General features: G+C 45.1%; 1 long non-coding RNA gene and 1 other non-coding gene across 2 annotated transcripts in view; one reads left to right on the forward strand and one right to left on the reverse strand.

Moving 5' to 3' along the window:
- The window catches only part of LOC114113222 (uncharacterized), a 96,241-nt gene that overhangs the window by 39,985 nt on the left and 28,485 nt on the right, over nt 1-27,771 (forward strand). The window lies entirely within an intron of this gene.
- Nucleotides 12,345-12,416, reverse strand: TRNAC-ACA (transfer RNA cysteine (anticodon ACA)). Its single transcript has one exon. It is a non-coding gene; the product is annotated as a tRNA-Cys (tRNA).

Raw genomic sequence — 27,771 nt, forward strand, 5'->3', positions numbered from 1 at the left:
GGATACCTGACTATTTCTGGCATTGAGAATGAGGTTTAGTCAGCCTCTCATGATATGATGGCTGGCACACCAAACCTAACCACAACGGTGGGTTTAAACAACTGCCTTAGGTTGTTCCTTGTTTATCACCCATCCATCTACCTGTCTACTTATTTTAAATAAAAAATGTCCTATACACCTTGGCAAACTTTTGCATATTATAGAAAGAGTGATAGTGACAAGCAAACTCTCTTTTCCTGCTCGTCCTATTTCCCTACTTTCTCTTCCCAATTTTTAAGGTATATTTCCACAAATATTTCTTGCAAAAAAACCTTGTGTTCATTGGGGAGGGATAAATTAGGAGGTTGAGATTAATGGATATATACTGCTGTACATAAAATAGATAACCAACAAGGACCTATTGCATAGCACAGGAACTATATTCAAAGTCTTGTAATAACATATAATGGAAAAGGATCTGGAAAAGAATATATATATATATATATATATGAGAATCACTTTGCTGTATGCCTGAAGCTACATGACAGTGTAATTAACTATACTTCAATTAAAAAAAAACATTTAAAAAGCATTATATTTAAATCCTTATATTTTATTTATTTTTTCTTTTCTTGCTTTATTGATTTCAATATTTACTACATTCTCAGATGAGAGGCTCCTTCTTCTGGGCTGGGAACTGCCTTTCATCCCTACTGCTGCGGCTGCTGCTAAGTCGCTTCAGTCGTGTCCGACTCTGTGCGACCCCAGAGACGGCAGCCCACCGGGCTCCCCCATCCCTGGGATTCTCCAGACAGGAACACTGGAGTGGGTTGCCATTTCCTTCTCCTATGCATGAAAGTGAAAAGTGGAAGTGACGTCTCTCAGTCGTGTCCGACTCTTAGCGACACCATGGACTGCAGCCCACCAGGCTCCTTTGCCCATGGGATTTTCCAGGCAAGGGCACTGGAGTGGGGTGCCATTGCCTTCTCCTCATCCCTACTAGGAGTGATCAAATTCAAACAGGATCTGGGATGATAAAACTGGGAGTTGTGAAGCAATACACACTCCTGCGTGGAACGCAAACATTTACATGTATTCTCACCTTCCAGGGGGTGCATCTATGGGGTCGCACAGAGTTGGACACGACTGAAGCGACTTGGCAGCAGCAGCAGCAGCATCAGGGATTACCTGATTGGAGAAAAATTGGGCCATAGCAAGTTCCCAAAGATTATTTCTCTGCTCTGGTTGACGTGTCTTTGGGAAATCTATGCAACATTCCCTCTAATTTCTCCCAGAGAGGTTTTGGAAACCTAAAGAATGTCTCATGAGTGCTGCACAAATCAGTCCCCTTGAGCATCTCCCCTGGAAGCTGCCTGTCCTGGCTCCCGGCCAGGGTGCCTCTGATTGTGCAAAGGCTGCAAGAGGCAGTTATGTCCCAGATGGCTGGCAAAGGGGCTGCCCCGCTGGTGCCTGCCTGCCCTGCAGTGAGAGGAGATAAGTGCCCTCCAAGAGCTCTGAACAAAGTGCTTGGAGAGGAGGCCCCGAGGTTGGGGAGAGCCTTTGGATCTAGGGCTTGGGGAGTACTCGCCAGGGGGTGCCTTTGATCTGGAGACCGTGTTAGTGGATGCGGGCAGATGCTATTCTGGGCAAGGAGGACATCACAGACGAGACACACAAATCTGTCATCTGGGACGATGTGAGCGGTGTTCTGTGCTGAGCCCTGAACTCAGCTGGAGCTGTCCCTAGTTTCCCAGTGATTCAGATCTTACTTGACTACACAGGCCCGGGTAAAGTTCTGCCTTCTCCCACTCCAGCCCACCTTGGACTTCAGCAGCATTTATTACCCAGAAGAAATGGACACGTATTTATTGACAGCCAGCTGTTTGTCTAGCAGCACTGCTTCCATTTGGTGCATATCTTCACTGGAGTTGGGTTGGGTGGGGTGAGACAGGACCCTCCTCTCCTCCTACGTCACCTCTGCCCCTCTGCTCATGGTAGATTGTGAAGGTTTTCTCACGATTCGGCACTCATTGAGTGGTTGGCAGCCATGACCAGAGCATGGCCTGGAGTTGGGTTTCCTAGAGCTCAGTTTAGATTAGGTGCTTATAGTTGATGAGATGGGCTTCCCTGGTGGATCAGATGGTAAAGAACCCACCTGCAATGCGGGAGACCTGGGTTAGATCCCTGGGTTGAGACGATCCCCTGGAGGAGGGCATGGCAACCCACTCCAGTGTTCTTGCTTGGAGAATCCCCATGGACAGAGAAACCTGGCAGGCTATAGTCCATGGGATCACAAAGAGATGGACACAACTGAGTGACCTAATCACACAACACAGCTGATGAGACAGAGCATGAAGGGAAGGAGAAGATGGGTGGCTGAGTCCATCAGCATCGGAATTGCCTCCATCGCAAGGTCCTGAGATGCAGTCTCCTCCTTAACATTTGTAAGTTACTGGTCAAGTTCTTTGACCACAGGTTGCCTTTCGGGGTTAAAAAAAAAAAAGCAAAGAAGAGAGAATATTTTCAGACAGTTCAGAGCCGTTGATTTCTCCAAAAAGGCAGGCAATGTGAAGGTGGGACTAGACGGAGACCCTGACACCCTGGGTCCCAGACTCAAGTTCTCATCCATATGTGCTGCTGCTAATCAGAGCCTGGGATTTCTTCATGCTGCTTGCATGGAATTTTCCGAAAAGATCTGGGTCTCTCCATACACCAGAGAGGAAAGCGGCTCCCAGGATCTTAGGCTGTGTGACTCGAAACTAGGTTAACAATAAAGGAAACCACAACACAGCCGCATAAAGAGGGGCCAGGCTGTGGAGGTGGGTGGGATCGCCTGCCTTGAGAAAAGATGCTCCGAGTTCCTTGAAATTTGAGAACAAGAGTCAGTCCTTATTTTTTGAAAAGAATTGGGATAGGAATGAAAAGGAGTCAGTCCCCGCAAAGTAGGAGTTGAGTCTGTGGAAGGATATTTAATGTAAATATCCCCCATAAGCTTTTGAAAATGATGAGAAGAGGTGTAGCACTCTGGAGAAGTAGGGGGAGATCTGGGTTGCTCTGGAAGGCCAGAGAAGCTGAGTGGGAGAGGGAGGAAAGCGGTGTCTAAAAATACTTGGTGGAGGAAGGGCCCATGAGGTCATCTCCCCAGGATACTCTGTCCACCCTGGCCAGACTCTGGCTCCCGCCCCTTGTCCAGTTCCGAGTACAGTCATCTGAACAGAGCTGGGGCTCAGTAATGAGTGTTGACTGACGGGCAGCCTGAGAGGGACACGAGGAACCTGGAGACGGTTCAGAGGTGATGAAATGGCTGGAAACTGGAGCTCAGTGGCAAGGTCAAGGGAATGGGACTGGCTCCAACTGGACAGGGACAGGGTGAGTGTGAGGACTGGAGAAAGAACCATTTCTAGCCATCGAGGGGTCAGGTCTTGGCTCTGCTCTGGCCAGTCCAGGATGGCATCAGAGTCAGATGTGACTTTGCTCTTGGAGGTGGACCGTGAGTTCCAAGTGCATTTGAAACCCCGAGGCAAGGCAGAGATGCGTTTTCAGGTTATCTTCACAATTACTCCCTTCTGTAAATGACAGTGGCCAAGACTCTCAGCCATTGCAACCAACAGATCCTAAAGCCCTCCCGGCCTTTGAGAATGACTCGTGAGTGGTGTGTTTCAGACAGCTGACATGGGGGTGGTGGAGAGAGTCTTGAACAGGTGGAGACCTTGTCTAGTGCCCATCAGTCACACTCTGCATGAGATCACCCACTTCTACACTGGACCCTGGAAGGACGAACTGCAGTGAGGCCAAAGTGGGTGGGTAAGGACTCTTCTTCTGGGGGAGGGGAACAAATTCACACTTATGGAATCCCTACTATTGCCAAGAACTTTATGAAATGGGCTTCCCATTTAATTTTTCAGTAATTGTATGAGGAAGAGAGGGGAGGGATTACTCTCCCATTTTATAGATTAGAAGATGAAGGCAGGAAGAGATCAAACAATATATCCAAACCTGCATAGTTAATGGAGCTTCTCTGATAGCTCAGCTGGTAAAGAATCTGCCTGTAAAGCAGAAGACCCAAGTTCGATTCCTGGGTCAGGAAGATTTGCTGGAGAAGGGATAAGCTATCCACTCCAGTATTCTTGGGCTTCCCTGGTGGCTCAGATGGTAAAGAATCTGCCTGCAATGTTGTACAGTTGGAGTTTGTATCAGGACAGATCTAATTCTAGAGCCCATCTGCAGCTGGTAAGGGGAATGTGGAGAATGCAGTCAGATTTCCATTTGGCAACGTGATCTTCACTGGTACCCAGGGAGCATCCTTAGGTCAAGCTCACTTCTGACTCTCAGGGTCCATGTTTAAATTAAGAGGCTAGTTGAAAGTTTCTTCAGCATCCCTCCCCATCTTTTAGGTCTGGATCTGCTCTAACTAGAGGGTCCAACTTGGAGACTCTCTGAAGCCCCTTCCAGGTTGAGACGGAAGCTGCCTGGGGAGGAGGAGGGTTGCAGTTTATGTCTGGAAGCTGCGAAAGAGATACAATTCCCAAGCTTGCATTTACAGTGGGTATCTTGTTGCCTCAGCCTGGAATCTGAACCAAACCATTTTCCATGCATGAATTAGCTAAACAATCCAGCCCACAAAGGGAGCAGCTCTGCTCTGTCAGTTAACAAGCTCTGAGGAGTGGGGGTAGGGGTGCACCGAGCTTGGAGGGGAGGGAGGAGACTGCTGGCGAGAAATTGACCTCCTCTTGTCTTGCTGCCCTGAGTCCAGCCTCTCTGCTTGGGAACCTGGGCAGGAGGCTGGTCTGATTTCCCTGTGGTCTGAACGGTGGGAATATTTTTTAGTGGCAGATTATACTTTCCCCGAGGTGGTTTGAATTACACCTGCCCCATTTCATTTAATTAGGGCTGGTGCTGCTGTCTATTGTGTCCAGTGGGCCTTCCTGCATGAATAAATAGCAACATGTTTGTTTTCTTTTGGGTGGGGTATTTTTTTTTTTTTTAATGATGGGGTTGGCAGAAAATGGGAGACCATAAGAAACTGCGATGAAATCATCAGGAAAGAAGATGTTAGAGGGCAAATTCTCATCCCATTAAGCCTGCAGGGGTGACTCCCCCTCTGCTTCTTCTTGAACCCACTTTCACACAATGTATTCAGAACCTCCTCTGTTTTCACTTCTATTCTCCAGCCAGGCTTTCTTTCTCTTTGCAATATACCTGGGAATCAGGCATTTCCTCCTTTAGTACTGATTTTCTTCCCTGCCCCTTCTCATTTTACTGTAGTTTTCCATCCAAACTCTCTTTCTCTCTCTCTTCCTCTCTCAATAGCTTCTGTCTACTATGAAATCATTAATAGGGAACTTGTTGAATAAGTCACGATATGGTCTTGCCATGGGATGTTATGAAGCCAGGAAAAAGAAAATAAAGAACTCTATATATGTTGACTTGGAACACTTGCCAAGAGACATTGCAAAGAAAAAATGCAAATATTTAACTCTCTTTGTATAATAAAGGGCTGCTTGTATGCACACATATATTTCTGGAAATATACAAAAGAACAGGCAGCAGGGGTTGCTTTTAGGAAAAGGGGATAGAGCCTGAATTTGAAGAGACATATACTCTTATATTGCGTATCTTTCTGAGCTATTTGATATATATATATTTTTATCATCTGCTTCCCTGCTGGCTCAGACAGTAAAGAATCTGCCTGCAATGCAAGAGACCCAGGTTCTACCATTGGTTGGGAAGATTTTCTGGAGAAGGGAATGGCAATCCACTCCAGTATTCTTGCCTGGAGAATTCCATGGACAGAGGAGCCTGGTGGGCTACAGTCCAGGGTTGCAAAGAGTCTGACATGACTGAGAGACTAACACTTTCAGCTTTCACTTTCTTTATCATCTGCATGTATTGGGCTTCCCAGGTATCTTAGTGGTAAAGAATCCACCTGCCGAAGCAGGAGACATGAGTTCAATCCCTGAGTTGGGAAGATCCCCTGGAGAAGGAAATGGCAACTTACTCCTGTCTTCTTGCCTTAGAAATCCCATGGACAAAGGAGCCTGATGAGCTGCAGTCCATGGGGTTGCAAAGAGTCAGACACAATTTAGTTCTAAACAACAACACAGTCAAAGGCTTTGAATGTGTGGATCACAATAAATTGTGGAAAATTCTGAAAGAGATGGGAATACCAGACTACCTGACCTGCCTCTTGAGAAACCTATATGCAGGTCAGGAAGCAACAGTTAGAACTGGACATGGAACAACAGACTGGTTCCAAATAGGAAAAGGAGTACGTCAAGGCTGTATATTGTCACCCTGTTTATTTAACTTATACGCAGAGTACATCATGAGAAACACTGGGCTGGAAGAAGCACAAGCTGGAAGGAATCAAGGTTGCAGGGGGAAATATCAATAACCTCAGATATGCAGATGACACCACCCTTATGGCAGAAAATGAAGAGGAACTAAAAAGCCTCTTGATGAAAGTGAAAGAGGAGAGTGAAAAAGTTGGCTTAAAGCTCAACATTCAGAAAATGAAGATCATGGCATCTGGTCCCATCACTTCATGGGAAATAGATGGGGAAACAGTGGAATCAGTGTCAGACTTTATTTGGGTGGGCTCCAAAATCACTGCAGATGGTGACTGCAGCCATGAAATTAAAAGACGCTTACTCCTTGGAAGGAAAGTTATGACCAACCTAGAAAGCATATTCAAAAGCAGAGATATTACTTTGCCAACAAAGGTCCGTCTAGTCAAGGCCATGGTTTTTCCAGTAGTCATGTATGGATGTGAGAGTTGGACTGTGAAGAAAGCTGAGCACCGAAGAACTGATGCTTTTGAACTGTGGTGTTGGAGAAGACTCTTGAGAGTCCCTTGGACTGCAAGGAGATCCAACCAGTCCATTCTAAAGGAGATCAGTCCTGAGTGTTCTTTGGAAGGACTGATGCTAAAGCTGAAACTCCAGTACTTTGGCCACCTCATGCGAAGAGTTGACTCATTTGAAAAGACCCTGATGCTGGGAGGGATTGGGGACAGGAGGAGAAGGGGACGACAGAGGATGAGATGGTTGGATGGCCTCACCGACTCGATGGATGTGAGTTTGAGTGAATTCCGGGAGTTGGTGATGGACAGGGAGGCCTGGCGTGCTGTGATTCATGGGATCACAAAGAGTCGGACACGACTGAGCTACTGAAGTGAACTGAACTGAAACAACAACTGCATGTATTACTTTTTCAATGAAGAATTGATTTATAAAAGGAAAACATGAAATACGAAAACATAATGTAAGACAATACATATTTTATTACCAACTGAAGTAGTGATTAAGATCTGGCTTAGAAGATCCAGGTTTGAATCCCAGTCACACCAAATATTAGGTGTATGACTATAGGTAATTTATTCAACTTTTCCAATTCTCAATTCCCTCATCTATAAAATGGGGATAATAAAGAAGGCTGAACCCAAGGAATTGATGCTTTCAAATTGTGGTGCTGGAGAAGAGTCTTGAGAGTCCCTTGGACAGCTAGGAGATCAAACCAGTCAGTCCTAAAGGGAATCAACTCTAACTATTCCCTGGAAGGACTGATGCTGAAGATGAAGCTCCAATACTTTAGCCACCTGATGTGAAGAGCCCACTTACTGGAAAAGACCCTTATACTGGAAAAGATTGAGGGCAGGAGGAGAAGGGGATGACAGAGGATGAGATGGTTGGATGGCATCACCGACTCAATGAACATGAATTTGAGCAAACTCTGGGAGATGGCAAAGGACAGGGAAGCCTGGCATGCTGCAGTTTATGGGGTCACAAAGAGCTGGCACAACTTAGTGACTAAAGATGAGGTTTTCAATCTTACAGTTTTCAGGGAAGGATATTTGTTAAATACATGAATAAATGGATTTATGTTTTAAATTCTTTATATAGTTTTCCATGTAAGTAAATGCACGGATCATTAAAAAAATCGTTAAGACCATGGATCTTGATTTTCTGTTTAGAAAATGATGGAGCTGGATAAAGAAAACTCTCAGTTCATAAGGGAGTAAGTGCCTTGTTTACCTGGCATGTTCCTAGAGGCTGTGGGGAGGAATTGTCAACAGCTGAACCTTGAGGGGTGAAGACAATTTTGTTGGGCTGCTTGGTGAGGCCATTCTAGTCAGGCAACAGTGAGGTCCAAGGGACCAAAGAAAGAACAGAGGATGTTGGTGAGGTGGTGAGTAAACCAATTTGTTAGGAGCCGAGGTTTCTTCCAGAGGGCAATAAATGGAGGCTAGGAGGTTGGAAGCAGCTTGTTGAGGGTCTTGAAGGCCAAACCTAGGGTTTCACAGTGTATCCTAGAGGCAATGGGAGGCACTGCAATTGGGATAAGGGAGTGGTTTAGCTGTCTATCACAGTAGAATTAATTATGTCCAAACACAGTGGATAAAACAACCATTTGTTATGTTCTCAGAGTCAGATGTGTCAAAGATTTGGACTGGTCGTAGCAGGAATCATCTGTCTTTGCTTCCTAATGACTGGGGCTTTACTAGACTGAAAATTGGTGGTGACTTGATGACTGGGGCTGGGATCATCTGATGGCTCGTTTACTAGTATGTCTGCAATTGATGCTGACTGTCGGCTGTGTCCCTGGTGATGTCTGTCTGCCAGGACATGTACTCATGGCTGCTCCTGGAGGCTGGGCTTTCTTTTAACATGGGTTCCAAGGATTACCATCCCAAGAGAGGCAGAAAGCTGTAATGCCTTTTCTAATGCAGCTTCAAAAGTTAGGCAGGGTCTCTCTACAGATTCTGTTCATCAAGACAGTGGCAAACTCTTGACAAATTACTAGGGAAGGGAAAGTAGGGTCTATATCTTGATGGAGGAGCAGTATATGGGACCAAATATATACTCATGTTGGGCTCATTTTTGCAAAATACAATCTGCTCTAAAGAGTGACATGGGAAAAGCCATTCATTCAGAACAAATATTTGTAGAGTGTCTGTTATGTCTTAGGTATCATACTAGAGACTAGGGATAGAATGACAAGTAAAAATTGACATCATTCCAACCTCCTAGAACTGACAGTCTTGTGGTGCAGACAGACATTAATCAAACCATCATACCAAAAATTTAAAATTTTGACAATGTAATCCTGGAGGGAAACAGGGGGTTATGAGCTCGTATAGCAGAGTGTGGATTTTATACAGTCAGAGAGGGCAAGAAATTTTCCCTTAAGGAAGCGATGTTAGGGCTCACAAGTGAAGGATTATAGAAGAAGAGCAAGCGGAGTCGTAAGGAAGTGGGTTCTCTGTGTGAAGGTCCCATGACAGATGGGAGAAGGTGTATGTGATGACTATTCGTATAGCCCTGATGAGAGAGGACAGTGGCAAAGAGAATAAATAGCCGTCTGTTCTGTTGAGAGAGAAGTTTTATTTAACTTTTTAAAATCTTATTTATTTATGTGTTTCTTTATTCTTATTTTTGGTTGCCCTGGGTCTTCGGGGCTGTGGGCGGGCTTTCTCCAGTTGCGGTGAGTGGGCACTACCCTTGAGTTGTGGCCCATGGGCCTCTCTTCTCAGTGGCTTCTCTTGTTGTGGAGCGTGGCTCTTGAGTACGGGTGTCAGAAGTTGCGGTGCAAGGATTGAGTTGTTCCATGGCAAGTGGAATCTTCCCAGAGCAGGGACGGAACCCACGTCCCCTGTATTGGCAGGCAGATTCTTAACCACTGGACCACCAGGGAAGTCCAAGAGAGAAATTTTTAAAGAAAGAATCAGCCAGCTGTACATGGGGAACTTAGGAGAAGTGAAGGGTCAAATGTTTCTATATAGTTTCAGGTCAGGATGAGAGCAAGGATGATGCTAACACGAATGAGCATTAAGAAGTCAGAACAGGGAATAATTTCAGTTCAGTTCAGTTCAGTTCAGTCACTCAGTCGTGTCCGACTCTTTGCGACCCCGTGAATCACAGCACGCCAGGCCTCCCTGTCCATCACCAACTCCCGGAGTTCACTCAGATTTACGTCCATTGAGTCAGTGATGCCATCCAGCTATCTGATCCTCTGTTGTCCCCTTCTCCTCCTGTCCCCAATCCCTCCCAGCATCAGGGTCTTTTCAAATGAGTCAACTTTCACATAAGGTGGCCAAAGTACTGGAGTTTCAGCTTTAGCATCAGTCCTTCCAAAGAACACTCAGGACTGATCTCCTTTAGAATGGACTGGTTGGATCTCCTTGCAGTCCAAGGGACTCTCAAGAGTCTTCTCCAACACCACAGTTCAAAAGCATCTGTTCTTCGGTGCTCAGCTTTCTTCACAGTCCAACTCTCACATCCATACATGACTACTGGAAAAACCAAAGCCTTGACTAGATGGACCTTAGTTGGAAAAGTAATGTCTCTGCTTTTGAATATGTTGTCTAGGTTGGTCATAACTTTTCCTTCCAAGGAGTAAGCGTCTTTTAATTTCATGGCTGCAATCACCATCTGCAGTGATTTTGGAGCCCCCCAAAATAAAGTCTGACACTGTTTCCACTGTTTCTCCATCTATTTCCCATGAAGTGATGGGACCAGATGCCATGATCTTCGTTTTCTGGATGTTGAGCTTTAAGCCAACTTTTCCACTCTTCTCTTTCACTTTGATCAAGAGGTTTTTTTAGTTCCTCTTCATTTTCTGCCATAAGGATGGTGTCATCTGCATATCTGAGGAATAATTTAGAGGGTAAGAAATTGTATTCAGGTTGAGAGGTGTTGAATCTGAGGCAGTAGTAATATGAAATAACAGAGATATGGGTAGGTAGTTGATTTGTCTGAACAGGTAAGGAATGGAGCTATAGATTTTGAAGCTATTGATAAAAAACTGAGAGATGAAACCATAAGCATGGGTTAAATTTTCAAAGAAAGAGGAGGAAGGAAGCCAAAGAAGTAGACAATGAGAATGGTCTGAGACAGAACAGGGGTAGGGAGTCATCTGGAAAGTCAAAAGGGAAAAACATCTCAGGAGGAAGGGGTGGTCCGTGATGCCACATACAGCAGCCAGAGCAAGAAGATCCAGCACTGGACAAAAGCCCACAGGGTAAAGAATCCTCCTGCCCTATGGGCTTCCCAATTCCTAGGTTGGGAAGATCCCTAGGAGAAGGGAATGCGAATACCCACTCCAGTATTCTTACCTGGGGAATTCTATGGACAGAGGAGCCTGGTGGTCCACAGTCCATGGGATTGAAAAGAGTCAGACACGACGAAAGGACTAACACTTTCACTTTTTGTACCAAGCTAAATGGTTTGGTGTAGAGTTTTCCCAGGGACTGGAGACAGAAGGAAGTAGCAGGGTGAGTAAGAGTAGAGAGGGTGGTGAGGAACAGAAGGCAGATGATGGGAGTGGCTTGAAAACTTCGTCAGTAAAAGGAGGGACCACGCTTTGGGGAGAAAGCACAGACAGTCAGGTCAAGGAGGCTGGATAAGTTTGAGGAGACCTACTTTCATGAGAGAACAAGAGGAAGGAGCTGGAAAATGCTGGAGAAGGAGCTAGAATGTGGTGGAAGGCAATGCCTTTGGGACTTTAGCTATCACTCTTTGTCTAAGGATTCTCTACTTATATTTTAGGATGGCAGCCCCACAGGGTCATGGTTAGAGAAGACCTTGCCAGCTAGAGAGGCATAAACCTAGTAGAGATTAATTAGTGTTTTATTTTATTTTTAAGACCATGGAATCTCAGCTTATTATTTTCTGCTCTGGTCTGAATAAATAGAGGGACTGTACCCACCCACTCCAAACTCTTCCTTCCTGTCCACTCCCAGTGTTTCCTTTTTATTTTTAATTTTATTGAAGTATAGTTGATTTACAATGTTATATTATTTTCAGGTGAATGAATGTTTTAAATCCATTCCTGCCAAGTAACTAATGTCAAATTATAGCTGGAAACCTCTCATCCATATAAAGTTTTGCCTTAAGTTTCCCTAATAATTAAAAAAAATTTAATGTTAAAAATCCCTCCAAAGATGTCTCCTATACTCTCATCATGGCATTTACAATACTATTTCGAAATGTTTTACCTCAAATGTTTACATACTCCCCTCTTCTAACTGGCACCCATCTCTCCAGGCCAGGGGTTGTGTCTTATTTGTTTTAGACTCACTCATGATATTCACAAGATAATTGCAGATTTATTAAACAAAATTATTCTTAGTGAATAATCTTCATTCAGTTCTTTTAGTCAGTCTCCATGACTTTGCATAGTCTCATTGAGAGATGAGATCAACATCTATATTTGAGGCTCTTAAGCCTGCGAAAGAAAAGTGAAGTCACTCAGCCATGTCCGACTCTTTGTGACCCTGTGGACTGTAGCCCGCCAGGTTCCTCTATCCATGGGATTCTCCAGGCAAGAATACTGGAGTGGGTTGCCGTTTCCTTCTCCAGGGGATCTTCCCAACCCAGGGATCGAACCTGGGTCTCCTGCATTGTAGGCAGATGCTTTATCCTCTGAGCCACCAGGGAATCCTGTGAAGCAAAGGCCTGCGAGGCAAAGGCCAAATGACCCTCTTGCCACGATAGCTTCCCCAGTTACCCCTAATCCTGCCTGGCCCGCTGCTGGGCACTGTGGCATACAAAGAACAATACATGCGTTGTTTCCTCAGCTTGGAACACACTGTTCGTGGACATCTCTTTCACATCATCCTTCACCTCTTTATTCAAAACACTTTGGAGTGGCCTTCCTGCCACCCCCAAGTTCCTTCTCAGCTTTATTTTTCTCCATCACACTTATTATTACTCAATATTTTACACACAATGCTCATTTGCTTTATTGTCTGTTCTCTTCTAGAATGTGAGCCCCATGAAGGCATGAATGAAGGCATGCGGCTTATAGTTGGTATAACAAAAAAAAGACCACAAATTCGGTGGCTTACACAGAAAAACTGTGTTATCCCCCAGAACTAGAGGCTAGAATTTTGAAATCAAGGTATTTGCAGGTTGGGTTTCTTCTGTGAGCTGTGACAGAGAATCTGTTCAAGCCTCTCTCCTAGCTTCTGGTAGCCTCAGGAGTTGCTTGGCTTGTAGATGGCATCCTTCCTGCTTTGACATTGCCTTTTCTTTGTATGTGTCTGTGTCCAAATTTCCCCTTTTTATAAGGACACCAGTCATACTGGGTTAGGATTAGGGCCCATCTTAATGACCTCATTTTAACTTGGTCATCAACAAAGACCCTTCTCCAAATAAGGTCACATTCATAGGTACTGGAAGTTGGGACTTTAACATCTTTGGGGGGGGTGTGTGTTACAATTCAACCCATAATAAATATTTATTGAATAATTAAATGAGGTCACTTCTTTTATTTAGGAAGAAGATGGACCATGTGAAGGTAGAACTGATGCTGGCATTCCTTGGTGGATATGTGACAAGCATCTGTTGAAGACCTGGTAGGGCAGGAGGGTGATGAGGAGGGAGGCTGGGATTACTGAGCCATGAAAAGCAGGGTCTATCTGCAGCCAGATTAAGGCAAGGGTGCCCTTCACGCTCAGCAAAGCAGAGACCAGGCAAGGCTCCGAGAGGCCATCAAGGCAGTGCAGAGTGCTCTGCAAGGAGATGTGAAGCCGGAGGGGATGGCTCGTTCTGAAAGCGTCCAAGAATCGCACCAAGCTTGGCAGTGGAGAGCTTGACTTTCTCGTGATCTAGAAGGATGAGCAACTTGGTTTAGTGTCTTCCCTGGGTCACAGGTGAGCCTGGAAACTAGGAGCTGAGTGCTCTGTGTGTTGTCTTATGTCATGTGATGGTAGAATTCTGGGCCATGTGATCTGCCTGCGTCTGTGCTTTGGTATGTTACTTTCTTTTCCTTTAACTTCCTTCTCTCTTGGTGAAAGTTACTTTTGTCCTTTCTAACTTTTCCTTGGCTGATCTAAGGGGAAAGGGAATTGCTGGCAGTGAGACCAGTTGGGGAGGTTGAAAGCTCCATGTGGCTGGGGAGCAGCCAGCCCAGTTTGAGAGGACAAGGAGATGGGAGCAGATAGACTCGGGAGGGGCTAGACCCAATGAGTTGACCGCTGAGCCTTTCCCATTTGAGGTTTTAATTCACAAGATATAGAACCAGAAAAAAATGTAAAAGGCTCGTCTGTGGCCTCCTGTTGATGTAATATCACTGGATGGAGAAGGCAGTTACACACATAGTCACCGTGGCACAGACTCAGCATCCAGGACATAAGAACCTTAATTCAGTTCAAGGAGCAACTGTCAATCATCAGCCAGCAAAGCCTAGACCTGGGATTCAGAGATAAGCTAACAACCTCGAAGAGGAGACATGCATGTAAGTGAAAGTTCAGCACCACAGGGAGAGTGTCACATGAGGTACAGAGGTTGCCTCTATTTATTTCTTAGGGCCAAGAACCAGAAACTGGGTGGAACAATAGGGAAGTATTGTCTCACCACCTGGAGGCCAGAGGTCTGAAAGCAAGGTACTGGCAGGCTCATGCCCTCTCTGATGGCTCTAGAAGAGAATCAGTCCTTGTCTCGTCTAGATTTTGGTGTTTGCCAGCAATCTTGGTGTCCCTTGACTTACAGATGGATCAGTTCAGTTCAGTTCAGTTCAGTCGCTCAGTCATGTCCAACTCTTTGCGACCCCATGAACCGCAGCACACCAGGCCTCCCTGTCCATCACCAACTCCTGGAGTCCACCCAAACCCATGTTCATCGAGTCGGTGATGCCATCCAACCATCTCATCCTCTGTTGTCCCCTTCTCCTCCTGCCCTCAATCCTTCCCAGCATCAGGGTCTTTTCAAATGAGTCAGCTCTTTGCATCAGGTGGCCAAAGTATTCGAGTTTCAGCTTCAACATCAGGCCCTCCAATGAACACCTAAAACTGATCTCCTTTAGGATGGACTTCTTGGCTCTCCTTGCAGTCCAAGGGACTCTCAAGAGTCTTCTCCAACACCACAGTTCAAAAGCATCAATTCTTCAGTGCTCAGCTTTATTCACAGTCCAACTCTCACATCCATGCATGACCACTGGAAAAACCATAGCTTTGACTAGATGGACCTTTGTTGACAATGTAGTGTCTCTGCTTTTGAATATGCTATCTAGGTTGGTCATAACTTTCCTTCCAAGGAGCAAGCGTCTTTTAATTTCATGGCTGCAATCACCATCTTCAGACATTTTGGAGCCCAGAAAAATAAAGTCTGACACTATTTCCACTGTTTCCCCGTCTATTTCCCATGAAGTGATGGGACCGGATGCCATGAGCTTAGTGTTCTGAATGTTGATCTTTAAGCCAACTTTTTCACTCTCCTCTTTCACTTTAATCAAGAGGCTCTTTAGCTCTTCGCTTTCTGCTGTATGGGTGGTGTCATCTGCATATCTGAGGTTACTGATATTTCTGCTGGCAATCTTGATTCCAGCTTGTGCTTCTTCCAGCCCAGCATTTCTCATGATGTATTCTGCATATAAGTTAAATAAGCGGGGTGACAATATACAGCCTTGACGTACTCCTTTCCCTATTTGGAACCAGTCTTTGTTCCACATCCAGTTCTAACTGTTGCTTCCTGACTTGCGTATAGGTTTCTCAAGAGGCAGGTCTGGTGGTCTGGTATTCTATCTCTTTCAGAATTTTCTATAGTTTATTGTGATCCACACGGTCAAAGGCTTTGGCACAGTCAATAAAGCAGAAATAGATGTTTTTCTGGAACTCTCTTGCTTTTTCCATGATCCAGAGGATGTTGGCAATTTGATCTCTGGTTCCTCTGCCTTTTCTAAAACCAGCTTGAACATCTGGAAGTTCATGGTTCCCGTATTGCTGAAGCCTGGCTTGGAGAATTTTGAGCATGACTTTACTAGCATGTGCGATGAGTGCAACTGTATGGTAGGTTGAGCATTTTTTGGTATTACCTTTCTTTGGGATTGGAATGAATAACTCACTCCAAAAGCATGGCTGCCTTCTCCCTTGACCTCACAGCATCTTCCCTCCATACATGTCTGTCTCTGTGTCCTGATTTCCCCTTCTGATAGAGAACACCAGTCATTCTGGATCGGGGCCCACCCTAACGACCTCGTTTTGACTTGATTACCTCTGTGAAGGTCGTATTTTCAAATAAGGTCCCATTCTGAGTACTGGGGCTTAGGACAAAACTTGTTTTTTTTCAGAGTAGGGATACAACTCAATCCATTGTTGTTTAGTCACTAAGTCGTGTCCGACACTTTTGTGACCTCATAGACTGTAGCCTGCCAGGCTCCTCTGTCCGTGGGATTCTCCAGGCAAGAATATAGCAGTGGGTTGCCAGTTCCTTCTCCAGAGGATCTTACTGACCCAGGGATCGAATCCACGTCTCTCACACCGCAGGCAGATTCTTTCCTGTCTAAGCCATCAGAGAAGCCTCCATGACATCAGCATGATAATGCCTAATTCAGTGTTGAACTGGCTGTTGGATGAGATCAATATACATTCTGTTAACATTAGAGTGCTTATGTGCCTTCCTGCGTGCTCAGTCACTTCAGTCATGTCCGACTCTTTATGATCCTATGGACTGTAGCCTGCCAGGCTCCTCTGTCCATGGGATTCTCCAGGCAAGAACACAGGAGTGGGTTGTTATGCCCTCCTTCAGGGGATCTTCCCATTCCAAGGATCAAACCCGCGTCTCCTGTGTTTTCTGCATCACAGGTGAATTCTTTACCACTGAGCCCCTGGTGAAGCCCCTAGAGTGCTGTGTATAGACAAGTTATTTGGACTCTTGGTAGAGCTAAATGAGATCATCTCCTCTTTAATTCTTTTTCTTTTGAGCAGGATCCTCTAAAAAAGGGGTCTATAGACCATGGCCCATAGGCCAAAACTATCCTGTCTCCTGTGTTTGTATAGCCCATAGGCTGAGAAAGACTTTTATATCTTTAAACGATTGTGGGGGGAGGGAATCAAAAGAATAATATTTCCTGGCATGTGAAAATGATATGAAATTCAAATTTCCATGTCAATAAATGAAGTCATATCAGGGTATGACCACACCTGTTGGTTGATGTCTGTGGCTGCTTTTGCGTTACTAGAGCAGAGGTGAGCTGCCGCGACAATGTACAGCCTGCAAAGCCCAGCATATTTACAGTTTAGTCTTTACAGAAAAAGTTTGCTGCCCCTGCTCTAGAATAATCAAACGAGCAAATAGAAACTCTGAGCCAAGACCCAGCCTTTGAACGTTCACACTGGCTGTGTGCACAGCCCTTAAATCTTTGGGTCTTTGCATCGTCACTCTAAATCTGACTCCTTGGAGTCTGAGAGGAGCAGCCTGAGCAGCTCATGGCTGGAGCTGACTTGACAAAGCTCCCAGGGGGAGCCCCGGGGAAGGGTGGTCCCCAGATCTGCCCCGCAGGAGAGTAGCAGAGCCACACAAATCTGATCCTGCCTGCTGCACCTCAGTCATTGAAGTTGCCTCATGTGAGCTGTTGGTGGACTTCGCCTACTGAGAGATCTCCTTTTAGACATAATCACCTTTTTATATACATGTAGCTCTCGAAATGCCTCTCCCACCCCAGAGCTTTGCCTGGTGATCGAAAGGAGCTAATCCAACAAATGGCATGATCATCTCCGATGGCCTCAGTTTATCACCTGGACAAGCACAGAAGGTTCCACTCTGAGCTTCTCTTTGTTGTAGCAACAGCTGCTCAGGAAGGGGATGAGGGTGGCTGAGGGGGAGGATGGGTTTAAAGGCCGGAATGGGGCGAGAGGAGGGAGGCTGTGGAATGCTCTTTGGGGGAGAGCTTTAGAAATAGGATCAGCTTCGCTAGTTTGGAATGGTCTGGGACACAGTCCTCGCAGGACTCAGGGGTGGCAGATGACACTAGAACCCTTCGAAGTTCTGAAGAATAGTCCATGACAGATTTAAGTGTTTTCTGTCCTAAATTGAGAGTTTTCTTTTTAATTTTTTTTTAATTTTTACTTTATTTTGCTTTACAATACTGTATTGATTTTGCCATACATTGACATGAATCAGCCACGGGTGTACATGAGTTCCCAATCCTGAACCCCCCTCCCACCTCCCACCCCATATCATCTCTCTGGATCATCCCAGTGCACCAGCCCCAAGCATCCTGTATCCTGTATCGAACATAGACTGGCGATTCATTTCTTACCTGATATTACACATGTTTCAATGCCATTCTCCCAAATCATCCCACCCTCTCCCTCTCCCACAGAGTCCAAAAGTCTGTTCTATACATCTGTGTCTCTTGCTGTCTCGCGTACAGGGTTATTGTTACCATCTTTCTAAATTCCATATATATGTGTCAGTATATTGTATTGGTATTTTTCTTTCTGGCTTACTTCACTCTGTATAATAGTCTCCAGTTTCATCCACCTCATTAGAACTGATTCAAGTGTATTCTTTTTAATGGCTGAGTAATACTCCATTGTGTGTATGTACCACAGCTTTCTTATCCATTCATCTGCTGATGGACATCTAGGTTGCTTCCATGTCCTGGCTAATATAAACAATGCTGCGATGAACATTGGGGTACATGTGTCTCTTTCAATTCTGGTTTCCTTGGTGTGTATGCCCAGCAATGGGATTGCTGGGTCATAAGGCAGTTCTATTTGCAATTTTGTAAGGAATCTCTACACTGTTCTCCAAAGTGGCTGTACTAGTTTGCATTCCCACCAACAGTGTAAGAGGGTTCCCTTTTCTCCACACCCTCTCCAGCATTTATTGCTTGTAGACTTTTGGATCGCTGCCATTCTGTCTGGTGTGAAATGGTACCTCATTGTGGTTTTGATTTGCATTTCTCTGATAATGAGTGATGTTGAGCATCTTTTCATGTGTTTGTTAGCCATCCGTATGTCTTCTTTGGAGAAATGTCTGTTTAGTTCTTTGGCCCATTTTTTGACTGATTGGGTCGTTTATTTTTCTGGACTTGAGCTGCATAAGTTGCTTGTATATTTTTGAGATTAGTTGTTTGTCAGTTGCTTCATTTGCTATTATTTTCTCCCATTCAGAAGGCTGTCTTTTCACCTTGTTTATAGTTTCCTTTGTTATGCAGAAGCTTTTAATTTTAATTAGATCCCATTTGTTTATTTTTGCTTTTATTTCCAGTATTCTGGGAGGTGGATCATAGAGGATCCTGCTGTGATTTATGTCGGAGAGTGTTTTGCCTATGTTCTCCTCTAGGAGTTTTATAGTTTCTGGTCTTACGTTTAGATCTTTAATCCATTTTGAGTTTATTTTTGTGTACGGTGTTAGAAAGTGATCTAGTTTCATTCTTTTACAAGTGGTTGACAGTTTTCTCAGCACCACTTGTTAAAGAGATTGTCTTTAATCCATTGTATATTCTTGCCTCCTTTGTTGAAGATAAGGTGTCCATATGTGTGTGGATTTATCTCTGGGCTTTCTATTTTGTTCCATTGTTCTATATGCCTGTCTTTGTGCCAGTACCATACTGTCTTGATGACTGCGGCTTTGTAGTAGAGCCTGAAGTCAGGCAGGTTGATTCCTCCAGTTCCATTCTTCTTTCTCAAGATCGCTTTGGCTATTCGAGGTTTTTTGTATTTCCACACAAATTGTGAAATTATTTGTTCTAGCTCTGTGAAAAATAGCTCTGGTAGCTTGATAGGGATTGCAAAATTGAGAGTTCTTAAAGAATTTTCTTAAAAAGTAGTAAGGGAAAAAAAGATTCTAAGGGAAAATATTTTTCTTTATATATATATATTTTTCTTTTTCCTTTTTTAAAATTTTACTTTATTTTGCTTTACAATACTGTATTGATTTTGCCATACATCAACATGAATCCACCACAGGTGTGCATGAGTTCCCAATCCTGAACCCCCTCCCACCTCCCTCCCCATACCATCTCTCTGGGTCATCCCAGTGCACCAGCCCCAAGCATCCTGTATGCTGCATCGAACCTAGACTGGCAATTCATTTCTTACGTGGTATTATACATGTTTCAATGCCATTCTCCCAAATCATCCCACCCTTTCCCTCTCCCACAGAGTCCAAAAGTCTGTTCTATACATCTGTGTCTCTTGCTGTCTCACATACAGGGTTATTGTTACCATCTTTCTAAATTCCATATATATGTGTTAGTATACTGTATTGGTGTTTTTCTTTCTGGCTTACTTTGCTCTGTATAATCGGCTCCAGCTTCATCCACCTCATTAGAACTGATTCAAATGTATTCTTTTTAATGGCTGAGTAATACTCCATTGTGTGTATGTACCACAGCTTTCTTATCCATTCATCTGCTGATGGACACCTAGATTGCTTCCATGTTCCGTATATAACTAATCTCTATGGCACAAGCCAGTTGAGAGACCACACTGTCTACCTAGTCCTATCTGACAAGGGGGTTCCAGAGGGTTCTGGGAGGATTCCAGAATGGTTACAGGTTTGTTTATAGCTGAGTCCCTTTGCTGTCTACCTGAAACTATCACAACATTGTTAATCAGCTATGCTTGCATGCATGCTAAGTCACTTCAGTCATGTCTGACTCTTTGTGACCCCCCTGGACTGTAGCCAACCAGGATCCTCTGTCCAGGCAAGAATACTGGAGTGGGTTGCCCTGCCCTCCTTCAGGAGATCTTCCAGGTGCAGGGATCAAATTCACATCTCTTATGTCTCCTGCTTTGGCAGGGAAGTTCTTTATCACTAGATCCATCTGGGAAGCTTGTTAATCAGCTATACTCCAATATGAAATAAAAAGTTAAAAAAAAAAAAAAAAGGAGCCTAGGAAGTTTCCATATGTCTCAAATGCTGATTTTTTTTGAGATATTATGTTTAAACATTAGTGTAAAATTTGATATTGGGGTGTCTGGAGCTAAAGTTCAGAGAAAGCGGTCTGATGTAGGGCAGCTGTCGGTAAAGTTTTTTTGGAAAGATCTAGGTGGTAAACAGTAGAGGTTTGCAGGTCATGTGGTCTCTGCTGCAGCTATTCAACCCCACTGTTGTATAAAAGCAGGCACAAATCATATGTAAATAAATGATTCTGACTGTGTGTTAATAAAACTTTATTTACAAAAGCAAATGGCCAGCCAGATTTGGCCATGGGCTATAGTTTGCTGATCCCTGGTAGAGAGTTTTATTCTCTTCTATATTAGCTTTCTTTGTTCTTCCCTAGCAGATGCTAGGGACTATTTATTGGAGTCCTACGTCAAGGCTGTATATTATCACCCTCCTTATTTAACTTATATGCAGAGTATATCATACAAAATGCTGGGCTGGAGGAAGCACAAGCTAGAATCAAGATTGCCAGGAAAAATATCAATAACCTCAGATATGCAGATGACATCACCCTTATGGCAGAAAGCAAAGAGGAACTAAAGAGCCTCTTGATGAAAGTGAAAGATGAGAGTGAAAAAGTTGGCTTAAAACTCAACATTCAAAAAATGAAGATCATGGCATCCAGTCCCATCACTTCATTGCAAATAGATGGGGAAACAGTGAAAATAGTGACCGACTATTTTCTTGGGCTCCAAAATTACTGCAGATGGTGATTTCAGCCATGAAATTAAAAGATGCTTGCTCCTTGGAAGAAAAGCTATGACCAACCTAGACAGCATATTAAAAGCAGAGACATTACTTTGCTGACAAAGGTCCATCTAGTCAAAGCTATGGTTTTTCCAGTAGTCATGTATGGATGTTAGAGCTGGACCATTAAGAAGACTGAGCACTGAAGAACTGATGCTTTTGAAATGTTGAAGAAGACTCTTGAGAGTCCCTTGGACTACAAGGAGATCCAACCAGTCCATCCGAAAGGAAATCAGTCATAAATATTCATTGGAGGAACTGATGCTGAAGTTGAAGCTCCAATACTTTGGCCACCTAATGGGAAGAACTAACTCACTGAAAAGACCTTGATGCTGCGAAAGATTGAGGGCAGAAAGAGAAGGGGATGACAGGATGAGATGGTTGGATGGCATCACCGACTTAATGGACATGAGTTTGAGCAAGTTCTGGGAGTTGATGATGGACAGGGAGGCCTGGCATGCTACAGTTCATGGGGTTGCAAAGAGTTGGACATTACTGAGCGACTGAACTGAACTGAACAGATGCTAGAGCACAGAGAGTGTGTCAGTATATGGCAGGAGTAGCTCTGCCATATGGGAGAGCTGAAATTTGAGTAGGCAGAATCCAGGAGAAAAAGGGTGAGATGCTCAGAGTCTGGGTGAGATAGTGGTCGACAGTGAAACGAAGAATAGCAGCAGAAGGGGAGGAGCTAGGTTCACTTAGTGGCGAAACTTCTGAATATAGATGCTGAAGTCAGGGTAGCCTATAGAGGGAAGACATCCGGTTCCTTGAGCTGTTCCTTGAGCTGTTCCTTGAGCTGAACAACCTCACTCTTCCAGGCTCCACGTGACCCACTTCTATTATGGTTTCTGCTCTTTTTGGCTACCCTTGCAGTCTCCTAGGATTTCTGTCTCTTTTGTCCCATCCATATTATTGGTAACTTCCAAATCTCTGCTCTCTCAAAAGCTCTTTGTAATAACCCTGCCTCATGATAGCCGTCCCAGGCTTATGACATTCGGAGTGAATTAGTCCTCCTCTATGCTTCCCTGGTCTGGGTATAAATTCCATAATAGTGCAAATTATGGTTTTGCCTTCCTCATTTCTCGACTGTGAAATTTTCGTGTGTAGGTTCTATTTTACATTCTCAGTGGTTAGTTGGGGAAAAATGCCTATCAAAGGGAGAAATACATAGGTGCGTAAGGAGTTAACTTAAAGCTACTCAATCTAGTGCCATCTTGCATGGCTCTCCAGTTATTTTGTTTACAAAGTCTTCTTTCTCAGGAGGTTATACTGGTTTTGAAGGAGGGGACAAGGTTGAAGTATACCACCTACAATTGTACTGGGCTGGCCATGAAGTTCATTCAGGTTTTTCCTTAAGACGTTACATAAAAACCCAAATGAACTTTTTGGCCAACCCAGTGTTATATTGTGAGTAGTATATTGTAAGTAGTATAGTCACAAATGGCAGAATTTCTATAGTCAGCCCAGGCTACAAGGGGGATTTGTTGGTTCCTGTAAACATAACAAGGGGAGGCCAAGTGCAGCTGGCCTCAGAGACAACTGGGAATGGGGAAAAGGGGAGGGACAGTCCCTTATCTTGGTTTTTGCTCATGTGTCAGGTTTCACGCCTACTATCTTTACCCCAAGCAGGAACTGCCTTTTTTGTTTCCAGAAGTCTAGTCCAGAAAGTCTTAGGAAAGTATTGGCCTACCTTGGTTATCCATCCAACCTGTGATCAGAGAGGCAGATTTTCATCACTGGTAGCTCCTGGTAAAATACCAGTGGCATGGGGTGGGAGGAAGACACCCTGATGAAAGGAGGGTGCCTTTCTTAGAAGCAGGGAGAAAGTGTGCCAGGCAGACAGAATGAGAGACACCACGTCAGTGTCTGCCCTTGCTCAGTGCTTGGTCCTGAATTGGGTGGAAACTCAAGTGACCAATATCAGCCATTTTCTTCCCAAAGTGTCACTGCTCATCTCTTGTCCAATTGATCTCTGGGCTGTGACTGCCAAAACTTTCTCAGAGTAAATGCAGTCCTTCCCTTCCCATGAATAGATTAAGAACCCACCTTTTCCATAGACGTGATAGGGTAGAAATGCTGCCATTGACTCTGCTCTTCTTTGTCAGTCCTTGAGTGTTGAATAAATGAGTCCCAACCATTCATCCTCCCTTCAACACACATTTGTCCAGCACTATTTTTTTAAAAAATAAAATGTCTACTTAGAAAAATAATTTTATTTATTTTGGGGTTGGCTGAGTCTTCTTTGCTGTGCAGGCTTTTTTCTAGTTGCGGTGAGTGGGGGCTACTCTCTAGTTGCGTGCAGGTCTCTCATTGTGGTGGATTCTCTTGTTGCGGAGCACAGGCTCTAGGGTGAGGGGGCTTCAGTAGTTGTGGTTTGGGGGATCTAGAGCACAGGCTCAATAGTTGCGGCACATGGGCTTAATTGCCCTGTGCCCATGTGGGATCTTCCTGGACCAGGGATTAAACCTGTATCTCCTGCATTGAGGATTCTTTACCACTGAGCCACCAGGGAAGTCCTGTCCAGCACTGTTTCTTAAGAGTAGTTTAAGGTTTGCAGCAAAATCAAGCAGGAAGTACAGAGTTGCCACTGAGCTTTTCATGAGCTATAGCGTGATCACCTTCTGTTGATGTCATCTCGTTTGTTCTGCTCAACAACTCTGTGAAGTAGGGATGCATTCTCATCTCACTTTTCAGATAAGAAAAAGGTCTACAAGGGTAAAGAGGCTTGACGAAGACCTCATGGTTTTGAGGGGTCAGTTTGGGATGTTACTTTCATTTTCATTGAAAACATTCAAAGCAGAAGATTCCAAGGCAGGAAGGGGTGACTCTTCAATGGTAGAATTCTCTACACCTATATTTGATGCAGAGAGAAGTAGCATAGGTCTTGAAATGTTTTCAAAACCCTGAATTCAGCAAACAGACCAGATTTTTTGCCCAAATCCATTCAAGTCATCAATCTTGAGTCCCACTGCGTCTCTTGGAAATGAATCTGACAATTTGGTTAAATGATGGGGATCTGCTGCATGGCCCCTTCTGCAATGCAGATGTGGACACCCTGACCCCTCCATGCCCATTTCACTGGCATCGAACCGCAACGTCTCTGGAGGGAAAGGTGCCAGGGACAAGGAGGAGGTGGCTGGCAGGGCTCCCCAGATGCCCCCAGTTGATTTCTTCCAGGACTAGTTCTCATGCCCAAAGGAGTCTTGTGGTTCAGCTCATGAGGTCTGCAGGGCTACACTTCCAGTTTCTTTTTTCTTTGGCTTCAGTGTCTCTGAGCCCTGATCTCTTGGGATTAGGGTGTATATGGCTGGGAAGTGAAGACTGGGGCAAGGGAGGGGGCAGTCGAGTGGAGTGGGTGGCTGGTAATATTTTCCAGTTCTTTCTAAAGAGTCTGCCTTCCCTTAATGGACACGGAAGTGAGCCAGCCAACAGACTGCTCCAACTGCAAGATTGGTTACTGGTTACATCATCTGGGCAGCCAGACTTGGGAGGTGGGGAGAAACTGAGCAGGGATTAACCCAGCCCCAAGTGAACTGATAGACAAAGGCTGTGGTGATCAGGTAACCTTTTTCCCAAGCACTGGCCTCGGGGAGGTGGAAGGTAGCCAGATAGTCGTAATAGTGCCCACGCGGGTGCTGGGTGGCTGCCTGCCCTTTACCAACATTTTAGCTCTATTTTATTCCACTCTATGCTGCTCCATCCTGAAAGTTCTGGTTGAGAATTGAATGTCCCAGGAATATACCAGTGTGTGCATGCCAAGTCACTACAGTCGTGTCTGCCTCTGTGCAATCCCGTGGTGTAGCCCACCAGGCTTCTTTGTCCGTGGGATTCTCCAGGCAAGAATACTGGAGCAGTTTGCCATTTCCTTCTCCAGGAGATATAATATACCAGTGAACAGATGATATTGAAACATCTAAGATGTGCAGCCTCGAGGCACCCCCTTTTCCGGTTAGGCACAGGGGTACACATCAGTTAGCTGGTGCTGTGTGCTAAGGCATGCCCAACATGAGTGGTTTCTGATACCATTCCTTAGTGCTGCTTCTGAGTCTAATGAGCTGCTGGGCAGCTCTGCTGAATTGGATTGGGCTCTGTGGTGGGTGGCTCAGCTGGCTGATCAGTGATGGCCTGGACAACTACAGCCTTTCTCTATACGCCTTCTCATCCTCTCCCAGGCTAACTTGGGCTCGATCACATGCAGGGGAAGGCTTCCAAGGGGGCAGAAGGCAAAGCCTCTGGAGGTCCAGGCTTGGGACACATTTGAAGTTGCTTCTGGCCACATTCTACTGACCAAAGCAAGTTACAAGGCCAGCCTGGATTGAAGGAGTAGGGGAAAGGGCTCCACCTTTGGGGGAAGGGACAGAGACATTTTTGTCCTCTACTCTAGACCCATGAACCCTTATGGACAGAAGACTGATAATGCTGTGTTATAGCTCTTATCACAAACAGCTAGGCAGGACAGAGGAGGAGGAGGAGTACATTCTGATAGCGGTGGGTAGGGTGGGAAGGAGTTTGGGGAAGAGTTCACAGAGAAGGAAGCCTTGAAGGGCAAATAGCATTTCAACAAGAGCAGAAACACACACCCGTTTTGCTTCCTTTTCTGTTCTGTACCTCTTGCCAAAATCCGGTCCTGGACTCACCAGCTACCACCACTGGTCTGATTGCAGGGATTCTCAGCAACCCAGGGAGGGAGGAGCATCATCTCTGCCCTTTACATCTGGAGACAAGAAGGGCTCCAGCAAGCCCTTCCTGTAATTATAAAAAGGGAGATTCCTTCACTCGTGTTTTTGCCAAACTGTGGCATTTCTCGCCTATCTCTCGTCTCTTCTTGAGCTCTGCCCCTATTTCTCTATCTTTCTCCCACTGTGATTTCTGATGGGATTGGTCACTGGAAGTTAGCAAGGAAAAAGGTAAATAAAAATTGCTTTCATTCTGTTGTCAGTGGAAAACAAATTTCTCTCTCTTGTTTTGTGGTGGAATCATGCAGCATGTCAAGAGCTTCACCCAGAGCAGGGGACAGAGTATATGCGTGCACTCAGTCACTCAGTTTGACTCTTTGTGGCCCTTTGGAGTCTAGCCTGCCAGGTTCTTCTGTCCATGAAAATTTTCAGGCAAGAATACTAGAGTGGATTGCCATTTCCTGTTTCAGGAAATCTTCCCAACCCAGGGATGGAACCTGTGCCTCCTGCATTGCAGGTGGCTTCTTTATTACTGAGCCGTGGGGGGCAGGTGTTGGAGGGAGAGTGGAGGGGGGCAGGGCAGAGTAGGTGGGTTGATAAATGGAGTGGGGGTGGCAGGAGCAGCATCAGTTGCTGTAACTGTTACACCTGATGAGTCTTTGGAACAGAAGCATTGTCTGAACAGACCTCTACTGCCTTAGCAGAATTGCTGGCATGCTTGACAAGTATGATCATTAAGAACAAACAACTTTCTGTTTCAGCAAATGCTTGGGTAGCTCCTTTCTCCTGAGAACAAACAAACAAACAAACAAACAAATCCCAGAAGGAATCTGTCTGGGGTTGGTCATCCTCTGGTGAAGTCCACCCTTGGAAAAATCCTCAGGCCTCACTTACTGCTGCAGGACCATTACCCTTCCCCCCGGCCCCCACCATGCTCCCCCTCCCCCATCCCAAGTCACCCTAGCGCCAGGTAGAAAAGGCAGGGATTCTGAGGGCACAGGCTCATTTCTTAGGTTCCCCAATTGCCATGGCCAAGAATACTTCTGCAAAGAGAAGGATGATGCCCTCTAATCCCGATGTGTCCTTTCTCTGCCTCTGCTTTGCCTTTGAAGTTTCCAGGGCCTTGCGTTTTCTTGGGTCCTGATAATGGAGGCGGTTGGAGCCTTTGGCGGGCCTCCTGTTCAGTTTGCTTCCAGCCTGGAAGGTGTGGCTGAGAGTAGGATGTGAGGGGGCGCCAAGGCAGCCCTGGCTACCTCCGCTCACACGTGGATGTCAGATCTCCTTCTCTGTTATTTGTGACACCAACTGTGTCTAAAGCGGAAAGGTTTGGTTATAAGGAGCAGAAATGTAGCTCCAATGAGCTTAGACAAATGAAACATTTATTCCATAATTGAGCCGGACACTGAGGTGCACACAGAAATAAAGGAAGAGATACAGAAATTGAAACCAAGTAGAGCCCTGTGGGCATGGGTATGGAAACCATCCTGTCATGGAAGCCTTTCTGTCTCTTGAAACCAGTGTTGCTTGTTTGCAGGGAATAGACTCAGCCTCCTTGACCTTCCCTGAGTTTCAAAGGGACGCAAGAGACAAGGGTGGAACAGCCAAGAAACAATAGCACGGCCTTGGGGCAGGGTCCTGATTACACCTCAAGGACTACACATAACAATATCTTTGAGCTCTTTATAGAACTA

Source organism: Ovis aries, chromosome 2, assembly GCF_016772045.2.
Source record: "Ovis aries strain OAR_USU_Benz2616 breed Rambouillet chromosome 2, ARS-UI_Ramb_v3.0, whole genome shotgun sequence".
In the NCBI taxonomy this organism is placed as follows: Eukaryota; Metazoa; Chordata; class Mammalia; order Artiodactyla; family Bovidae; genus Ovis; species Ovis aries.